Below are 21,667 nucleotides of genomic sequence, written 5' to 3'. Positions count from 1 at the left end.
CGGTGTTATGCCGCCATTCCTCTTGTAGTCTGGTCCAGCGGCGAGGAACGTTGGTAATAGGCCTTGATTTAACTGCTCTATCCAAGTGACTCGAAAACAGTTCACTAGGATTACAGTCGGTAGATTGGGGAGGCCAAACCATATTTTTCAGTTCTTTTTCTGATTTTGCCAAATACGCTTTACACCGTTTTGAAGTGTGTGTAGGGTCGTTATCTTGCTGTAGGACGAATGCCTTTCCAGTGAGATGTTTTCGGCATGGAATGCCTGATACTGTAAGAGTGCGATGATAATCCCATTTCTTCATTCTTCCGTTTATTTGTACAATATCACCAGTCTTACCACCTTCAAAACATCCGTAGACCATGAGGGAACCCCTTCCAGTATTTAATGTTGTTATGTTAGTTAGGTTTAAGTAGTTCTTTCTAGGTGACTGATGACCATAGATGTTAAGTCCCATAGTTCTCAGAGCCATTTGAACCATTTAATGTTGGAGATAAACATCGGTGTAATATTTGTTCCCCTGACTACCGGCGAACAAACTTTGGGCATTTTGTGTGAAAGGCCTCAAATTTGGATTCATCAGTGAAAAGTACCTTTTTCCATTTATTTACTGCCCAACTTAAATGCTGTCTTGCCCAGTCTATCCTCTTCTCTCCATAAACAGCCGTCAGTAAAGGTTTCGTAGCCACCACACGCCCGTTGAGGTGTAGTGCCTGGAGACGTCTTTTCACAGTACTTACACTCACCGGCTTTTCCATGTTATGGTTGATTTCTGCTGCTACTGGTGCTGTTTTGAAGCGACCACGTTTACTTGTGACTATTATACATGTGGCATCACTTTTTGATGTGACTTGTGGCTTACCCTTTCGAGGTCGGTCCATATTCTGGCCAATATTCACATGGCTCTGCAAGGTATAATGGCCACATCGCAAGGAAATACGTTCTTGACGTGCTGTTTGTCGCATAGTAAGACCGGCTGCACGTAAAGACACGATTGGGGAACGTTTTTCTGTTGAAACTCCTTTCTTCGTCCTATTGTCAATGTCTGTTTACCCAGAGCACTCACAGAAGTTCGCTCTTTGATATTCCATGCATAATTACAAGCCTCTTTCTTCTCTGTAACAATGTTTACAGATTTGTTGATGTCCTATCATCGCCGTCTTGTGAGGAAAGATATTATACCAACACATTACAAAATTAGCGGCATGCAACGCTTTGAACCTGAATAGCATAACAATGGAAAGCGATGTTTTGAGCAGTTTCATTTTTAAACGCGTGGAACACTCTTAAACGCTATATTGAGCATAACACTGGGGAAACAATACAGCTAACTTGTATTTGAAACTGATTACTAGCTTCTTTTTATCTTACTTTTAGGGCGTTCAAAAGCTCTTGAGCGATTGTATATATTCCTAGGTTCTTTACTTGAAACTGGTTCTTGAAACTTAGTATGTAGACTTTCATATGTCTGCCAGTTCAGTTCTTTTGGGCATGGCGCTTTGTGACAGTCTGGCAACCTTTTGAACATTCGTGCTTCCTTTTCCTTCTGTACGTTCAATATCTGATCTTGGTCCTATTTAGTAAGTGTCCCACGCATGTGAGCAGTATTCTCGGATGTTTTGTAAGCAGTCTCCTTGGTAGAAAGATTTGCTGATTTTCTACCAGGGATTCCAAGTCGCTCACCTGCTTTACCCACGACTGAGGCTATGTGATCATTCCATTTCATATCCCTACTAAGTGTTACACCCAGTTATTTGTATGAGTCGACCAATTCAAGCTGTGGCTCATTAGCATTTCAGACATAAGATGCTAAGTTTTTTCCGTTTTGTGAACTACGCAATTTCTGAACATTTATAGCAAGTGGCTAATCTTTGCACCTCTTTGAATTTTTTTCAAATATCCGACTGATTATTTGTGCAGCTTTTCTCAGTCATTACTTCATTATAGGTAAATGCACCATCTGTGAAAAGTCTGACGTTGTTATTAATGTTGCCTGTAAGGCTATTGATATACAGCATGAGCAGCAAGGGTCACTGCACACTTCTCTGGAACACACCCGAAGTTACTTCCACATCTGACGATGACTCTCCATCCAAGATAACATACTGTGTCCTCCCTACCAAGAAATCCTCATTCCAGTCGCGACATCCTCTTGATACCCCATACGATCATACTTTCGGAAAGAGCGTAGGTGTGGTGTTGACTGTCTTGATTCATGTTTTTCAGGGTGTCATGTGAGAAAAGCGCGCCTTGAGTTTGACATGAACGACGTTTTCGGAATCCTTGATGCTTAGCTTCGTTAAGTTCATTCTGTTGGAGATGATATATTACATTTGAGCTTAGAATATATCGTAAGATACTACAATAAACGGATGTCACGGATGTTTACTTGTCTTTTGGTTCACTTCTATCCTGTATACAGTTAAGATTGCTTCACAATTAGTTATTCATATGCTTTGAAACTGATATCTGAGTCCCTTATTAATCACGTTGCACAAATCTGCTGTGTTTGCATTTTATTTCATTCCACAAATTCCCAATTTTGTATCTGTCTTAAGGGTCTGATCGTCAAGTTACCATGCTGACTGTGGCTAACGATATCGCTTAAACACCTCTTGTTATATGCTGACCATATTTCTACAGCAAAGACTCAGCGTACTTGACAGTGTGTGCGCGCGCGCGTTATAAAACTTTGCTCTTACGCAAGCGAATAAATTGTCATATTTGGCAGGCTTTGAAATCCATGACGAAATAGGTTTTACAATTCGCGTTTCTCAAAGTGGAATTTATATTCGTAATAGATTTTACAATTCACGTTTTTCAAAGTAGAATTTATATTCGTTCAGTCACCCGTCTTATCACATCAGTATGGTACATAGTTACTGAAAAAAATCAGGTGAAATATTTAAAGAATGGCTTCATATGACCAGTTTAGGAATTTGAATCCAGGCATTTTTGTACCAGAACAGCCACAACAAAGCAGCACTGTAACATTGGAGATGAAATATGTACGTTTCGACGCTGTAAATTTCACCCTCAGCTACATATTATTTAATATGCTCCGATTTAGTTGTTAGATCCATAACGATGATGACATGGTTCAGTTATATGTTATGGCCACCTATAGAGAAAGGCCTTCATACCGGGTGATTCAAAAAGAAAGAACAGATTTCAGTTGTTTATTACAGACTAGCTATAAAAAATTGAACATATTATGCTTGACACTAGATAGAGGAATATTCAAAGTTTTGACGCAGCTGCGGGGCTGTTTATTTGTAGCAACATGGCGACTCCACCACAAAAGAGATTATTTTGTGTCGGAGTTTGCGCGAAGTCAGTCCGTTGTTCAAGTGCAACGTGCATTCCGCCGTCGATTCAGTAAGAGGCTGACATAAAAGACGGCGTCTTTGCCCCATCTTTGGCTGCTCTTCAAGAGCTGAGAAAGCCTACTGTTGAAGCTGCCGATTCAATAAACAGGACCTGTAAATGAAATGGACCGTTCCTATGTTTCTCTAACAGCGCGCGGTGCTCTTTTTGAATCGCCCCGTATGTAACAGACATTCAGTGTTACCGTGTATATACTTAAAAAAAAACATAACAGGAGTCTTGATCAAGTTTATAGCAGAAGCTATTGCTGGGAAACGGTATATCTACTGGCAGATAATGAATCTTTGAGATTCTAACATTTTTGAACAAGAAGAGCCGGCATAGAGTTAAGAAATAGTGTTACTAACTGCCGTTATTAACCTTAATGGCCGGGTGTCTAAGTACTGGTATGCATTAAAAGACTAATGGGTCCTGACACTGCTCCGTGCCGCAGATGGATCGGAAGTGGTGCGACTGTTGCCGTCACTAAAGCTGGTATTGGGGTATTGATAAAGCCGGATCATCCGCTTGTCTCAAATAGGGCTTCCACGTTACATATCACGTTCGTATTGCGTGGCGTCATGTTACGAAACTGTCTTTTTGCATTATACGACAACACATCAGTGCGATATCGACAATTGCTCACGTTCCTGCTGTCGGAACAAAACGTAATTTGAATTAATGGGACTCTGGCGTGTCGCGTACACTGTAATGAAGACGTCATTCAGACGTTCTCGCATTGCTGTGCTGAATGGTACATCCGACTGCAACTTTAACTGTAATCCGAATATGAATTCGTCTCGAAATTAACAAGGGTTGTCTCATCTGTCATTGACGTGATAGCACACCGCGACGATAGGCACAGTTTTAAATTCTGTATTAGGACACCATTACCAGTTATTGCTTTATTTCATAATCTTTTCGTACATATGCCGATCATGCGGCCACGTGATTTCAGCAGCACCCGGCGACTGTCCACAGCAGTATGTAATCTTATTCCTCAGGGTTTTATATAAACCCCTGGCTGTTTCGAGGCGCGAGTTAGTGTACTATATTGCTGTCAATAAATATGTATACCTTCATGTGTCAGCCACCCATACAGTAAGCACTGTCAATGTCGGAAGAGGTGGTTGAGAGTCCTAATTCGTATCTGCTTCAACCAGCACCGAAATTCCTGTACAGCCTATCTTGCTTTAGTCTTTCGCGGTTTCGCTAAATATGACATTTCGCAGCCGCTGATTTTTACTGTATGCTCGGTACAGTAATTTACATGTAGCTGCGCTGGATAACTCTGAAATGTTCCTCTGCGGAGAGTGAACAGAGAAGTGACATATTCAAGAATAAGACAGCATTCCTCCAGTTGCTGTTTCGAATAGTCTCGGTTATGTAGTACTAGAGGCCAAAACGAGAAAGGTTGCTGGTTGCGGTTAATTTCGGATGTCTTTTCGTACCTTTTTATTTGCTATTGTCTGTTTTCCGGACAACAGCTTCCAATTGCTATATAATGATATACAGGATGTAACTGTCATAAATGCAGATATTTTTATGTGTGGTATCTTAATATGTGCACATATCAGTGAGTTGTTTGTCTTTTCTCTGCGTCGAATAGTCTTCACACAGACAAGTCACAAACTTAACCACTGATGTTCTCTGCGCGGCCGTAATTGTACCACTAAGTGGACTACACTAATCGGTATAGACTAACAGTTCTCCGTCCACACTACAATACCTGACCTGATACCCAGAGGAAAATAAGCATTAATGCCTTGCTCTTGCCACATATTGTTGGAGGCACTACCCATCCTAAAACATATGACTTATAGTCATAGTCTGCAAATGAGAAAATATTGATTTTATATTCTTCAGTACACCGTCCTTACTCACCAATAGAGAAACCTGAACATATACAGCCTGTATTAAAAAGAACTGCAAGTGATAATGATTACAAAAAATTAGTTGCAATTTATTGAAAAGAACTGACAGTGTACTTTGTTTTACAATTCTGCAATTGAAACAAAACAGATTGGTGGACTAGGTTTTTCACTGCTGAGTCGCTGAAAACTGTTACTGCAAGCAACTAAGTGCGATTTTAATTTCATCGACTGTATAGAAAGAAAGCCCGCCCGGCTAGCCACGCGGTCTAACACGGTGCTTCCCGAGCGGGAGGGCGTGCCGGTCCCCAGCACGAATCCGCCCGGCAGATTAGTGTCGAGCTCCGGTGTGTTGGCCAGCCTGTGGATGGTTTTTAAGGCGATTTCCCATCTGCCTCGGCGAATGCGGCCTGGTTCCCCTTATTCTGCCTCAGTTACACTTTCTCCACGTACGCGTACGTCACAATTACTCTACCACTCAAACATGTGGGTTACACTCGTCTGGTAGGAGACGTTCCCGGGTCGGGGGGTCCACTGCAGGGCCGAACCGCACCATAACTCTGGGTTCGATGTGGGGCGGCGGTGGGGTGGGTGGACTGCTGTGGCCTGTTGTTGGGTTGTGCACCACTGAGGGCTACGACGGGACGAAGCCTCGCCGTAGGTCCCCAATTCAGTACACACACACACACACACACACACACACACACACACACACACACACACACACAATAGAAAGAAAGTTTCAAAGGCATGGACATTAGCACTCGGCTGTGAAATAGTTTTCGCAATAGCTCGTTTTGAGATTCTGGACAGAGTTCGAGTGTGTACTTTTCTGTTGGCTTAGACTATTAGCAACAGAGTTCCGAACATACACAGTAGGTACCATGTACGTAAGTAGCTCGAAATTTTTTTGAATAATAGAACCTAGAACGTTGCTCTGAGCGACCGCTTTTCCTCAGAGGCAATGGTAACGTCAGGAGCGCACCAGAGAAGCGCCATTGATACGCGGCTGTCTCCGTTTGTAAAACGATCTGTCAGATAAGGTGGGCAGCGATCTCAGACTGTCTGCTGATTATTGTGCACGGACAAGTATCGTCCTGTTAAATGGCAACTTGTTTTGCATTTCGGCGAATGTAAGTAAAAACGAATGAGAAGAAAAAAGAAATTCCAGTAATTTTCGAATATTAACTCAGTCATATCGATTAAATATCTAGATGTAGCGTTTGAAACGACATTAAATGGAACGAGCACATAAGGTCAGTTGCCGGGATGGCGAATGGCCAACAACGTGTTGCCAGGAGAGATCTGTAAATGTCACGTTTGAAAATACGTGTTCGACCCATTATTAAGTGTACGAGGTCGGATAAACGGTAGACACTGAAGCTATTCAGTAGTGTCTTGCTAGATTTGGTACCGGTCGGTGCGATCAGCAAGAGAGAGTGCTTCGTGAGCTTGAGGGGAAGACGTTATTTTTCCGAAACGCTATTGAAGAAGTTTAGGGAACCAGTATTTACGACGAACTGCAAAACATTTCTACTGTCTCCAACGTTCACACTGCATGAAGACGAAGTAAGGGAGATTAAGTTTTGCTTAGGGACAAACAGGCAATAATTTCCCCTCGCGTCATTTGCGAATGGGACAGGTAAGGGAATGACTAGCAGTACTCTTAAGTAGAGTGGAATAAGTTTGTGGATGCGAATATATTTGAACAGAAGGCTGCACGAATTCCAAAGTAAGATTGGGTACCAAGGCCAAAGAGAGAAGAGCTCGTGTGGGCTGAGCTCAAAGACAAAGAATATACGATTTCTTTGTTTTCACCGGATATTACTTTTAACAAGAAGCTGGTTAAAAGGGTAGATCTGAAGAGACATCGGGCGATAGGCGATGTAGAGAGCGGCCGTGTGCCTGTACTGTTGTGAGGTCAGCTGCGCCGGTCGTGTGTTGATTTGCATACGGCAGACTTGGAACGTGCTGCGAGTATGGAATGGCACGCGGGGGTTGTACACGTGTGACACCATTCCGTGTGGCCCACTATTTGCTGCTTTTCTACTTAGCAATCTGCCGCTGCAGTGAGGCCTGACGACTAGTTATGGGGTGGAGAGAGTAGGTTCAATTCCTGCGCGAGTTTCATGAATCACTTTGAGAATACGCAGAGCTAAAGGCCGATTCCTTGATCGCGGCTAGCTTGTTGCCACACACTTACGCCCAGTTCAGACTTGTGATCTGCTTCTACGCTACTGGCCATTAAAATTTCTACACCACGAAGAAATGCAGATGATAAACTAGTATTCATTGGACAAATATATTATACTAGAACTGACATGTGATTACATTTTCACGCAATTTGGGTGCATAGATCCTGAGAAATCAGTACCCAGAACACCCACCTCTGGCCGAAATAACGGCCTTGATACGCATGGGCATTGAGTCAAACAGAGTTTGGATGTCGTACACAGGTACAGCTGCTCATGCAGCGTCAACACGATACCACAGTTCATCAGGAGTAGTGACTGGAGAATTGTGATGAGCCAGTTGCTCGGCCACCATTGACCAGACGTTTTCAATTTGTAAGAGATCTGGAGAATGTGCAGGCCAGAGGAGCAGTCGAACATTTTCTGTATCCAGAAAGGCCCGTACAGGACCTGCAACATGCGGTCGTCCATTATCCTGCTGAAATGTATGGTTTCGCAGGGATCGAATGAGGAGTACAGCCACGGGTCGTAACACATCTGAAATGTAACGTCCACTGTCCAAAGTGCCGTCAATGCGAACAAGAGGTGACCGAGACGTGTAATCAATGGCACCCCATACCATCACACCGGGTGATACGCCAGTATGGCGATGACCGAATACACTCTTCCAATGTGCGTTCACCACGATGTCGCCAAACACGGATGCGACCATCATGATGCTGTAAACAGAACCTGGATTCATTGGAAAAATGACGTTTTGCCACTCGTGCACCCAGGTTCGTCGTTGAGTACACTATCGCAGGCGCTCCTGTCTGTGATGCAGCGTCAAGGGTAACTGCAGCCGTGGTCTACGAGCTGATAGTCCATGCTGCTGCAAACGTCGTCGAACTGTTCGTGCAGATGGATTTCGTCTTGCAAACGTCCCCATCTGTTGACTCGGGTTCGATTCCCGGCGGGATCAGGGATTTTCTCTGCCTCGTGATGACTGGGTGTCGAGTGATGTCCTTAGTTTAGTTAGGTTTAAGTAGTTCTAAGTTCTAGGGGACTGATGACCGTAGATGTTAAGTCCCATAGTGCTCAGAGCCCTTTTGAATCATCCGTGTACGGATAGTATGTATTGTGTTGAGAAAAAGGCATTTTGACTTGCGAAGTAATGTATATGATTAACGAGAGTTACAGGAATCCGAAATGGGGAATGTACAGGGTGTTATTGAACTGTATGAAATAAAATCGTCATAACTTCTAAACGGTTTGCGTTGTTGTTGTTGTTGTTGTTGTTGTTGTTGTGGTCTTCAGTCCTGAGACTGGTTTGATGCAGCTCTCCATGCTACTCTATCCTGTGCAAGCTTCTTCATCTCCCAGTACCTACTGCAACCTACATCCTTCTGAATCTGCTTAGTGTACTCATCTCTCGGTCTCCCTCTACGATTTTTACCCTCCACACTGCCCTCCAATGCTAAATTTGTGATCCCTTGATGCCTCAAAACATGTCCTACCAACCGATCCCTTCTTCTAGTCAAGTTGTGCCACAAACTTCTCTTCTCCCCAATCCTATTCAATACCTCCTCATTAGTTACGTGATCTATCCACCTTATCTTCAGTATTCTTCTGTAGCACCACATTTCGAAAGCTTCTATTCTCTTCTTGTCCAAACTAGTTATCGTCCATGTTTCACTTCCATACATGGCTACACTCCAAACAAATATTTTCAGAAATGACTTCCTGACACTTAAATCTATATTCGATGTTAACAAATTTCTCTTCTTCAGAAACGCTTTCCTTGCCATTGCCAGTCTACATTTTATATCCTCTCTACTTCGACCATCATCAGTTATTTTACTTCCTAAATAGCAACACTCCTTTACTACTTTAAGTGTCTCATTTCCTAATCTAATTCCCTCAGCATCACCCGATTTAATTTGACTACATTCCATTATCCTCGTTTTGCTTTTGTTGATGTTCATCTTATATCCTCCTTTCAAGACACTGTCCATTCCGTTCAACTGCTCTTCCAAGTCCTTTGCCGTCTCTGACAGAATTACAATGTCATCGGCGAACCTCAAAGTTTTTACTTCGTCTCCATGAATTTTAATACCTACTCCAAATTTTTCTTTTGTTTCCTTTACTGCTTGCTCAATATACAGATTGAATAACATCGGGGAGAGGCTACAACCCTGTCTCACTCCTTTCCCAACCACTGCTTCCCTTTCATGTCCCTCGACTCTTATAACTGTCATCTGGTTTCTGTACAAACTGTAAATAGCCTTTCGCTCCCTGTATTCTACCCCTGCCACCTTTAGAATTTGAAAAAGAGTATTCCAGTCAACATTGTCAAAAGCTTTATCTAAGTCTACAAATGCTAGAAACGTAGGTTTGCCTTTTCTTAATCTTTCTTCTAAGATAAGTCGTAAGGTCAGTATTGCCTCACGTGTTCCAACATTTCGACGGAATCCAAACTGATCCTCCCCGAGGTACGCATCTACCAGTTCTTCCATTCGGCTGTAAAGAATTCGCGTTAGTATTTTGCAGCTGTGACTTATTAAACTGATAGTTCGGTAATTTTCACATCTGTCAGCACCTGCTTTCTTTGGGATTGGAATTATTATATTCTTCTTGAAGTCTGAGGGTATTTGGCCTGTCTCATACATCTTGCTCACCAGCTGGTAGAGTTTTGTCATGACTGGCTCTCCCAAGGCCGTCAGTAGTTCTAATGGAATGTTGTCTACTCCGGGGGCCTTGTTCCGACTCAGGTCTTTCAGTGCTCTGCCAAACTCTGCACGCAATATCGTATCACCCATTTCGTCTTCATCTACATCCTCTTCCATTTCCATAATATTGTCCTCAAGTACATCACCCTTGTATAAGCCTTCTATATACTCCTTCCACCTTTCTGCCTTCCCTTCTTTGCTTAGAACTGGGTTGCCATCTGAGCTCTTGATATTCATACACGTGGTTCTCTTCTCTCCAAAGGTCTCTTTAATTTTCCTGTAGGCAGTATCTATCTTACCCCTAGTGAGATAAGCCTCTACATCCTTACATTTATCCTCTAGCCATCCCTGTTTAGCCATTTTGCACTTTCTCTCGATCTCATTTTTGAGACGTTTGTATTCCTTTTTGCCTGCTTCATTTACTGCATTTTTATATTTTCTCCTTTCATCAACTAAATTCAATATTTCTTCTGTTACCCAAGGATTTCTAGCAGCCCTCGTCTTTTTACCTACTTTATCCTCTGCTGCCTTCACTACTTCATCCCTCAGAGCTACCCATTCTTCTTCTACTGTATTTCTTTCCCCTATTCCTGTCAATTGTTCCCTTATGCTCTCCCTGAAACTCTGTACAACCTCTGGTTCTTTCAGTTTATCCAGGTCCCATCTCCTTAATTTCCCACATTTTTGCAGTTTCTTCAGTTTTAATGTACAGGTCATAACCAATAGATTGTGGTCAGAGTCCACATCTGCCCCTGGAAATGTCTTACAACTTAAAACGTTCAAATTGTACGATTGGCCGCGGGATATAATGAGAATTGTATGCGCATGCATGGTCTGGTTTAGCGGCGAAGCCCATTTTCACTTGGATGGGTTCGTGAATAAGCAAAATTGGCGCATTTCGGGGACTGAGAATCCGCATTTCGCCACCTCAGAGTGAGCGAGAAAGATCTGCTAGATGCAGAATATCCAGCCGCCGGGTCTTTTCGAGCAACTCGTCAAGGGAAAAAATATGCGTCTGCAGGCCGTAAGCGGAACGTGCGATGGGCCGGTGGAAGCGGGAGCCCCCACACATCGCACAAAATATTGCCGACGATTATCGCACTCCGCCGAGCGCGAACTGGCAATAAAAGCGCGCCGCTCCGCGACACTACCGCTGCGTAGGCCACTGATAAAGCGCTTAATGCGTGCAGTGAGTGTTCTAACAAAGGTACTTTTTCTGTTCACAGGTTGCCAGATCGGGACTGAAACGCCGTAACTGGTGAGTTTGCGTCTCCTCACAACAGAAAGCAGTTGCGCCACGGGTGACAATAGCATAACTGCATAGAATTTGCTTACGATAAGGTACTGTTGGCGTACAGTGGTCCGTCAGATATCACGATTGTTAAGGTGAAGTGATGCAATCAAAGTAAACGCACGATTTGATACGAAGGTTGCAAGGAGACCGGAAGAAGCGAGCCGATAGCTCGGAGAGACGATGACTTTTTTAATGTTTTGACTTTTTTTGGCTTCGGCAATACAGTCAGGCAAAATATTGATAAAAATGTGTCTTGAGTAGTTGCAATAACGTGGGATATCGACAGAAATATTTTACTCGTAACAGAAATAAAACATGAACGTCTCACCCTTTTTAGGTCGGGTATTTATTATCCCAAACTACAGATGAGAACAAAGTTGTCTTGTGAAACAGCTAAGGTACTATCACTTAAGAGAAAAATCTTCTTCCTGAGTTAATGCAGGTATCGTTTCTTCTTAGCAAATCATAGGCTTCTTCTTGGAGTTGGGTGTCTTTCGTAGTCGTCAGTGTTGCCGCTCATAGAGCAAAGCTCCTTGAAAAGCAAATATATATATATATATATATATATATATATATATATATATATATATATATATATATATATATATATATATATATGTTTTGTAATACTAGACTAATATTACAAAACAAACTGTACCACGTGTACCCCTTCGTGCGACGATGATAACGATGTAAAAGAAGACTGTAGTGATGGGGTTTCTGGCGGTTCATCTTTGTGAAGAATCTCCTACTTCGCCTATGTTGAGCTAAGGCTGATTTGAAATACCTGCTCGGATTAGGACGGAATGTCTACTTTTTTATAATGTTTGTAGAGGGTGTATCAGCCCTTCACCTATCTATGGCTTTTTTATGAGCATAATTGTCAGAGTTATAAACTGTTTATAGATGGAACTGTTTCCCTGTGAAGTTCAACTTTAAAACAGTCTTCTACGATCTGGTCCCACGAATTATCCTTATTTAAATTTCTAATTGTACTGATTGATGTCTTATCCCAACTAGTCTGTCGGAGTTCCCCTATTGCGACAGCATACACTGTGTACATGCCTATAGCTGCTGACAAATTGTATTGTCCCTCATACTGTCAGTAGGCTAAGTTATGGTACTTTCCACTCGGAGGGGCCAGGTCAGGCAAAGAAATGGGCCGTGGTTTCTTCCAAGAAATTACTGGGCCAGTTGACCGAAGTTTCCTACATTCAGTAGTCAGAAGTGAGGTCCTCTCTGCTGGGACAGTGTTGATTTGATGTGATGGAGTGTGGTAATGGCTGCACCTGGATGGGTCTTCGAATTGCTGACTGTGGCCGTTTACTCGTCATCGTCGCTTCAAAGTTCACGGAGGAACCGCCAACAGCATGGCTACTTGACAGTGGCGATAGGCTGTAACGGGCAGGAGCTCTGCGAAGAAACGGCGGGTCACTTAGCTCAGCATGGCGGTATGAACGTACACAGGGATCTCCAGACTAGACAGTGAGGGAGTGCAGGGTGTGCGAACCCAAGACTTAGTTATCTTACACTGTTGTGCCCACAAAGATCTTGCGTGTCGATCTGTGGTTCGTAGGAAAGAGCTGTTTTTTGCTCGGATTACAGGTCATTCGTTTGATTCAGTTAAAATGATCGAATGAGTTCATGTATCACGAGCGTCAGCGAGGCGTTCTGCAACGACGTTTCTACTCTAAAAACCACTGTGAAGTGCGTGGTAGTGTGTAATTCTTATTGTACCACGCTTTAGCGTTCCTTCCCGTTCTATTCGTATCTGGAGCACGAGAAGAATGATTGTTTACATATCGCTGTGGACGCTATAATTAGTCTAATCTTGTCTTCTCGGTCCCTGCGAGAGCGATACGTAGCGGTCTAAAGTGTATTCCTACTTTCCTCGCTTAATACTGGTGTTTGAAGGTTTTAAGTTAACGTTGTTACTGTTATGCCCCGAGTATGGTAGTGCACGTAATCTCTGTTCTGCCCACATGATCCGTTCCTCGAAGTCACTTTAGGCGAATGCGAGATTGTTTCCTTTAATAAGGCCTTAGAACTGTGATAGTGCTCCGGTTGTAGCGGCATCAATGTCAATGGACGAATAATCTCCAAAATTCATGTAGCACGTCACTTTGAAAGTGTTCAGGGCACTTTTTACAAGACAATACAACCGTCCATGGAGCAATGCTCGAATTCTATTTGATGTATTTTCTGGTGCATTGCAATCGATGATCTGGACCTACTACTTGAATACTGAGTCAATAAAATCGAATATCCAAGGTACAAGACGGAACTTTCATTACGACGATTTACAAACAAATAACCATGTTCCACAGAGATGAGTGTTGGGTCCTTTCGATTTCAGGTAATTCGAATCGTCAAGTTGTGGAGGCAACTTCACATATTGTCTAGATTTGCCGTGTAAATGCATTTCATTTTATTCGCAGTACTATGCTTCGAAGTATTGCAGACGCTATTTATGTTGTTACTCACTTCTGCCATACGGACGTCACAATAGGCTGTTTCTAGACAGTGATTGCTTCCTACTGATATTTTCTCGTGAAGTAGCACTGCCGACACAAGAGTTATGCCATTTTGTTGGAGTAATTAAGACATTGGTTTGAAAGAGCAAGTGTCAGTGTTCATCGAAGTGAATCGTATATGGAGCGAGGACTGAACATAATGTGAGATACATATACAGTGATAGACAGCCAGCCTGTATTTGGGATATTCCAGGTTAGCAGTTATAAAACATAAACCTCTATATACCTCACCCAGTTCTTAAGACTTACGAACTTAACATTTTTCAGCGTTTCAGTAAAATGGTGAGACAGCGCAAATGAAAGTACGTTAACTAGAAAGCTTTCAATGTCTTGCCATTTTCTGTATGCTTTCAGATAATCAATTGGCTGTATCTCATAGCTGACAAAACATCTCAATGTTTATGGCGTTGTATCTCCTGGTCTGTTTGTCGTACAGTGTATGACTTAACAGTTACAATCAGTGGTATGTTTCCGGGTTCGATTCCCGGCCGTATTGGAGGTTTTCTCGGTCTGAGGACAGGGTGTTTGTGTTGTCTTCATCATTTCATTATCATTATCATCATCATCATTCGTGACAGTGGCTCGATTGGACCATGGAAAAAAATTTGGACTGTGTAAAAATTGGGACTTTGTATGGGCGCTGATGACCGCGCAGTTGAGAGCCCAACAAACCAAACATCGTGAGTGGTATGCTTGGAAACTGCCTGCAGAATGTGTTGAACGTAAAATTAGTAGTAAAGAAGTAACTTAACCTCTGATATAGAAGTTTCACTGCGCGGACATCAAAAATGTAGGAAGCAATACTTTTTTCTTTTAATTTTTTCTGGAGGATGTCAGCGAAAAAAGTTTCCAAAAGTCTGAACTTATTTGAAAAGCCTTTTGGAAGTCACTAAGTGCTCTCATTCCCAAATACTGGGTGAATTTAGTCTGGGTAATTTGCGGGTCGTGAGATCCGCTGCCTCAAGTCTTATACACAGTTGTAACTTTAATATTTGTCTTATTGTGTTAAACTTTTGAAGTAAGATCGTACCACTTTATGAGTAGATTATGACAGAATCTTAATTTTTTTAAATTCGGTCAGTAATTAAGTGAAATATTGAAAATACTGACACACGAAAGGGACGAGTATAGGACAGTGAAACAAGCAAATAAGTCCCAATGAACACACGTCTGGAAATAAATGGGTTCGCTGTCATGCCAATGTTACAACACTGTTAAGAGTCTAAGGCTAAGTTTATTTCGAAACACCGCGAGTGAGACATAAATTACAAAGTCATATACTGCCCTCCTTTGATTTTTCCGCATACTAACTACTGCTAAACAACATTTCGACAAGAAATGCATCGGTTGTGGCTTGCCAATACCATGGTTTCCACATTCCCCCGAAACGGCGACTGTGTCAAGCACTTGTTACAGGGTGTACATAAGTTATCTTTACAACTTAGGACTTTAATGTCTATCAAACTATACTAGGTGTTAACAAATAGTTTTAAATATGAGATGAGATAACTCATAGTTTTTTTTCGCTCATTCGTACACATCAGTGTGCTACGGACAATGTGTAATCAGAATTTCATTTTTCTCCACGTACGATTCAAGATCTCCACGGTGACGTTTTCAAATGCATTGCGAATGCGCGCCCTAAAGTCCTATAGGTGTCTAGCCTTGCTTCTGTACACCAGATCCTTTACAATACCGCGCAGAAACAGGCCTAGGGGTGTGAGGTCAGGGGTTGTGGCGGCCATCGAATTGGACCATCTATTTCTATTTCAATCCACCTATTCGGAAACTTTACAGCTATAAATCGATAAACATTTAGGGATCGGTGATGTGATGACCTAGCTTGCTGCAGTAGGTTGCAAGTGTTCCAACTGTGGCACAGCAAACTGTTGTAAGATATCCATGTAAAAATCACCGAAGGAGACTCGATGAAGAAGAATGTGGACCAATGAGGCAATTGTGCGTCGACCTTCGGACTGCCTCATTCCATTTTACGTGTAACATGATGAAGCTCTGAACCCCATGTACGAACTTCATGGGGTCAGGGATTTTCTCTGCCTCGTGATGACTGGGTGTTGTGTGATGTCCTTAGGTTTAATTAGTTCTAAGTTCTAGGGGACTGATAACCATATATATTAAGTCCCATAGTGCTCAGAGCCATTTGAACCATTTTTGAACTTCATGACTATTCAGTTTGTCGCATACATGAAAAGTTGTTGATCGGAGAAACAAATATTTTTCTAGAAAGTCATTGTTTGTACCAGCATATTCACTGCAAACTTTTAGCGCTGAGGTTTGTCCGTAGGCCTTAATACCTGATGTAGCTGCACCTTGAAGGGATATTCTCGTAGCCTCTTCTGTATTTTTGATCGTCTCATTTCCAATTCGCTGGCCACCGTACGCACCGATTTTGTGGAACTCCTCGCAAACGCCTGCCGAACATGTCCTCGTTGCCTTCTGAAGCTGATGGGCAACCCGCCCCCTTTTTATGGAGAACACTACGTTTTTCTAAGAATGGCGTATATCAAGCCCAAATAGTTGATCGGGACGGTGGTTGCCTTCCGTACGGTGTTCGAAAGTTTCGTTGCACTTGGGTATCGGACGTCGTCTGTGTGAACAAGCTCACAGACCGAGTGAGCTTTCTCCTCTGGCGTCACCTGGAAGGTTAAAAAAGCATATTAAGTTATCACATATTGAAAACCATTTGTTAGTACCTAGAATAGTTTTTAACGTTATTATAGTCATAAGTTGTACAGATAATTTATGGATAGCCAGTAAATCGTACATGGGAAACCACTGGATTGCAGACCTATGTTTAATAGGATTATTTGCTTGTTTCACTGTCCACTAATTGCCCATTTTGTTTTTACTTATAATACTTAAAAACCCTGTAGATAGATGGTACAAGTCCAATGAGAAAATGTTCAACTGCTTTTGTAGTCTAAAAATACTTCAAGTGCTACTGCCACGTTAGGAAGGATACCAATGTCACTCTTACTGGTTCCCGTTGTTTTTGTAGGATAGATGCCACAGTTCTGATATACAAGTCGTACATATATCTGTGAGCCGATGTTTCCCTTGGAGAGGAAAGCCTGTGTCGTACTCGAAGCGAGAGGCCGCCTGGCGGGGACCCAGCAGGCGGCCGTGGCAGAGGTCGCCGGTTCATGCACCCCGGCACGACGGGGGACCTGCCTCCAGCACTGGACAGCTGCTGGGTGCGCTCTGCCAGCACCTTCATGGCCACTACAACATTCACGATTAAGTGTGTGGCAGAGGGTTCATCTAACCAATCTCACACTATTTTCTCAATCGTTCCACACCCGAACAGCGTGCGGAAAAAACGAACACATAAATCGTTCCGTGCGAGCCGTGATTTTTCTTATATTATTACGAGGAACAGTTTTCCCTGTGTGGGTTGGCGTCCACAGAATATTTTCAGATTCAGGTGAGCAAGATGAAGATTGAAATTTCGCGAAGAGATCTCGCCGCAACGAAGAACGCTTTTGTTTCAGTGATTGCCATTCCAACTCGCGTATCATATTTGGGACTTTCCCGTATTTCAGTTAGTACAAAACGAACTGCCCATCTTTGAACTTTTCGATGTCCCTCGTTAATCTTATCTGGTAAGCATCCCCTACCACGTAGCAGCACTCCTGAAGAGAACGTAGAAGCCAATTGTAGGCAGTCTCTTTAGAAGACCTATTCCAACTTCTAAGTCTCTTGCCAAAAAATCATAGTCTTTGACTCACCTTCCCTACAACATTATCTATCTGATCGTTCCAATGTAAGTTCTTCGTAATATTGTATTTAGCAGAACTGACAGCCTTTGGATTTGTTTAATTTTTTGTGTAGCCGCAATTTAACGGGCGCCTTGTGGTACAGTTCGCTGCGTGTCCTGTTTTACCAGTCTGCCCAGCCGACAGCTTCAGACATCTGTAGTGAGGGGTGGCCACCCTGTCCCACGACGTCTGGACGTGATTTCACCTTGATTTCGTCACGTGTTGAAGACACTCACCACAGCACACCTCTGACAGACGTCAAGTCGTGCAGCCGGCCGTTGTGGCCGAGCGGTCCTGGGCGCTTCAGTCTGGAACCGCGCGACCGCTACGTTCGCACGTTCGAAACCTGCCTCGAGAATGGATGTGTGTGATGTCCGTAGGTTAGTTAGGTTTAAGTAGTTCTATGTTCTAGGGGACTAATGACCACAGCAGTTGAGTCCCATAGTGCTCAGAGCCATTTTAGACAAGTCGTGCAGTTTCGCAAATGCTCGTGCCGAGCCTGCAGTCCATCACAATCTGCCCTCGTTCAAACTAAGGTAGATAGCGCGCCTTACCTATTCTCCACACGGACAGCAATCTCACTGATAAAGCATGCACTGTGCATATGTTGACTAGCAGTCATTTCTCGCCACGTGACGCTGCTATCTCCTGGACGGGTTTATATCAACAGTAGATCGATGGTCATAATGTTGTGACTGATCTGTGTTTTACGCCTGAATGTTGCAGATGCGGGCTCGGCGCATAGCTCGAGCTTAGACACTAAAAGCACTCTCTTAGAGGCAGGCAGACTTGCCAGCACGTCCCGAGTTAACCGACTTTGAAAACTTGGATCGATAATCGGTGCAAGGCATATTGCCCGTGGCATATCGAGAGACTTTATTTGCTTAGTCCTTTGACGAAATAGAAGTGCAATTGTAGATTATCCTTACTCTCACTTCTGTTTCGTCAAACGACCACCTGTTTCGATAAACCTCCCGGATTGCTGCCCGTGTTAGCACGTCGCTTTCGGGATTCAGAGAGGCGCATCGGCCTCGGGTCCAATCGGCCCGACGAACTACCGACGAGGGCCGATTTTGCGGCGAGTTTGGGTGTTGTTTTAGGGCGGTTCCCCACATCCGACTTGGTGGGTACCTGTACCACTGCCATCGACAAATACGAAAATGAACATGCTGATCTCATGTACTTGTGGGGAAAAAAGTACTATCGTCACACCATTACCTGGCGCGCTTTCTTCAAACTGACGAAGTATGTGTGTCGTTAAATCGATACTCTTATCCAAGTAGGTGTGTCGTTATACGCATCATAATGACCACCTACAGCGATAATCGAGTTTGATGTCTGCACCCCAGAGGGTGGCCTGATGATAGTACCGGTAGTAATTTGAGAAAAGTGTGACTATAGATTAAAGCATTTTTTTCTTGTTATTGGGTTAATCGCGTTCGGAAAAATTAATATCGTAGCCTTACACAAGAATTCGAGATCCGATGTTAACGTTGGCTCGGGTTTATCGTCATTGTCGCACAAGCCACTAGACGGGACGGGCACAGGTGTTTTACGAATGGACGTCACGGCATGAATCCATTGCTGACAGGAATGCGTGGAGGTAACTCATTGTCGTCGGACAAAAATGCCTCATCATACTCTGTAAGGAAATAGAAATGAAAAATTATAAAGCAAGACAACCTAAGAAGGGGAAAATAAGCTGAAGATGTGAACTGATGTTTGTGTTAGGGAGGGCATTGGACTAGAGTAGCCGTTGCACCTGTGTTAGCTATAATGCTGTGGTGGTGTAGTGGCTAGCATACCTGCCTAGCAAGTAAGGAGACCCAGCCGCAGCACAATTTTAATTCATTTCTTCAGCTTACATAATTATCGTAGATAAAGATGAGACCCAAACGTCTCGAAGAAAATTTAATTATATCAGATCTATAGCACTCCACTTCGATCAACATATTTTATGCTATGTCGGCTACTACGCAAGGCTTAGAAGTTTAAACACTTGATAGCTCTCTGACAGACTTGACTATAAAAACGCTTTGACACATTTTGTGGACATATTTTTAATGGGTTGAATACTACTAAGCTTTACCGTTTGGATGTAACAGTGTCTCTCAAATCCGTGAAAGCGAATAATTATGTGAAATATACTTCCATTTTCAATAATTAGAACCGTAATATTATTTCATATGACATCAAGGAATGAAAGTATCTGCTAGGATAATCGGGGAGGTGCGCCGGTCCCCGGCTTGATCCGCCCAGCGGATTAATGACAAGGGCTAGTATTCCGGCTAGCTTGGATGTGGCCTTTAGGTGGTTTCCCACATGCGAATAGATGAATACCGGGCTGGTCCCCAAGTCCCGCATCAGTTACGCGATCCGCGAACGTTTAGGAATCGTTCACACATTTTCACATGAACAGCATTACCTGCAGACAGTTTGGACTGCGTGTATTCCTCCCCAGGATCGTAATAGGGCGGCGACAGGAAGGCCATCTGGCCGCTGCTTAAATCAACGAAGCCAAAACCAATGGTAACCATGCCGAGCCCGTGTAGACGCGACGGAAGAAAAAAATCCAGGAATGAAACTAAGCAAGTTTTAGTGTATGGTTTGTGCTGGAACCCAAACCTCCAGGTGTCAAACACTCAGATCGGTACCGAACGTCGTACGTCGATAGAGTATTATCCAAAACACCGGTTTAGTTCTTTTTTTTTTACTATGGGACTTTGTTTACCGTTTTGCGTGATTGTATCACATTTCTAGGAGAGCTAAATATCTGCGTAAACAGAATTAGGTGTAAGCATCGCATATAGTGTTCTTGTGTAATTCAAGTTCAGCCTATTAAGCTCGGTTGGAGAGGTGTTTCTCACCAGAGGCTGAAGGAAGACTGGTTGTAGAATACTGTCGTCACACGTTGCCAACTAGCATAGTTACGGACTAAGCTGTTTCACGTTTTTGTCTTACGTGTAATATCGATTTCACTCCAGAATGTTAGGAGGTGTTGCGAGGATCTCCAGGTGTAACTCCAGACTGCCAGATAGCCTCTCTCTTTAATCGGGAAAGCACGCTGTTTCCCCCGGAAAGAAGAAAAGACACATGAACAAAATGTTGAGATCCTGTTTGTGGAATACTTCTGCATTCAACGAAACCTGTCACAAATTAAAATGCTTTACTTTTTCCTAGTATGTAGTTCTTTAACAGCTGTTCATGTCATGTAGAGTCGTGCCAGCCAGAAAATGAAAAGAAATTCTAACGACCGTTTGCTCATACGTCTTTCGATGATGCGTGGAGACTTCTGCGTGGGGAGTGGATTTGTTACGGCTCTGTAGCAGCGAAAGCATGGCTTCCGCCTCGGTAAGAGCTGTCGCGCTTTAAGCTTTGGCGCACCTGTTTTACTCGGCACGGCGTTAAAATGCACTTTCTCGGCGGTTCGCAGCAGCCTGGCATTACGCCAGCGCGGTAACTCGGGCCGTTGCGCTATTACGACTACTGGCATTAGAAAAGTAAAAGGCCCGGCGTCTTGCGCCAGCACGGAAGACGGAGATGCGTCCCTTTTGCAGCGAGTTAACTAGCATTCCGCGGCTCTACATAAACCGAGGCTGGGAAATTACCAACGGAAATCGAAGCTACTGTCACTGGGAGCAAGCTTCGCCTTGGTGTCAACTACCTCACAGTCTGACCTTGTCCTGCTACAGCTGCGCATGCCACGCAGTAACCATGTGAAAACCGGAATTATTTTTTAAAAGCTACACATTTTCAGAATTGGTTACAAAACAACCGTATCCCCTTCAAAATACTCGAAATATTTTTGTGGTCGTCGTTAGAAATGGCTGACAGCTCCTTCCTGGTTTTTTTCTTGACTTCTTCAGTGTTGTCACATCGATGTCCTTTCATGCCCCTTTTCAGGCGAGTAAGGTGCGTGGAGC

At 43.3% G+C, this 21,667-nt stretch overlaps 1 protein-coding gene across 2 annotated transcripts in view; it reads left to right on the top strand.

Moving 5' to 3' along the window:
- Positions 1-21,667, top strand: part of LOC126279031 (dihydrolipoyl dehydrogenase, mitochondrial-like) — a 155,023-nt gene that overhangs the window by 85,474 nt on the left and 47,882 nt on the right. The window contains exon 2 of one of the 2 annotated variants that reach the window (XM_049979425.1): positions 11,364-11,395. The exons of the other annotated variant lie outside the window; for it this stretch is intronic. The gene's annotated coding sequence lies outside the window, so the exon portion shown is untranslated. The remainder of the gene's footprint in view (positions 1-11,363; positions 11,396-21,667) is intronic. 2 annotated transcript variants of the gene reach the window in all.

This window comes from Schistocerca gregaria, chromosome 6 (assembly GCF_023897955.1).
Source record: "Schistocerca gregaria isolate iqSchGreg1 chromosome 6, iqSchGreg1.2, whole genome shotgun sequence".
Classification (NCBI taxonomy): Eukaryota; Metazoa; Arthropoda; class Insecta; order Orthoptera; family Acrididae; genus Schistocerca; species Schistocerca gregaria.
This window is presented reverse-complemented; position numbering and strand designations above follow the sequence as displayed.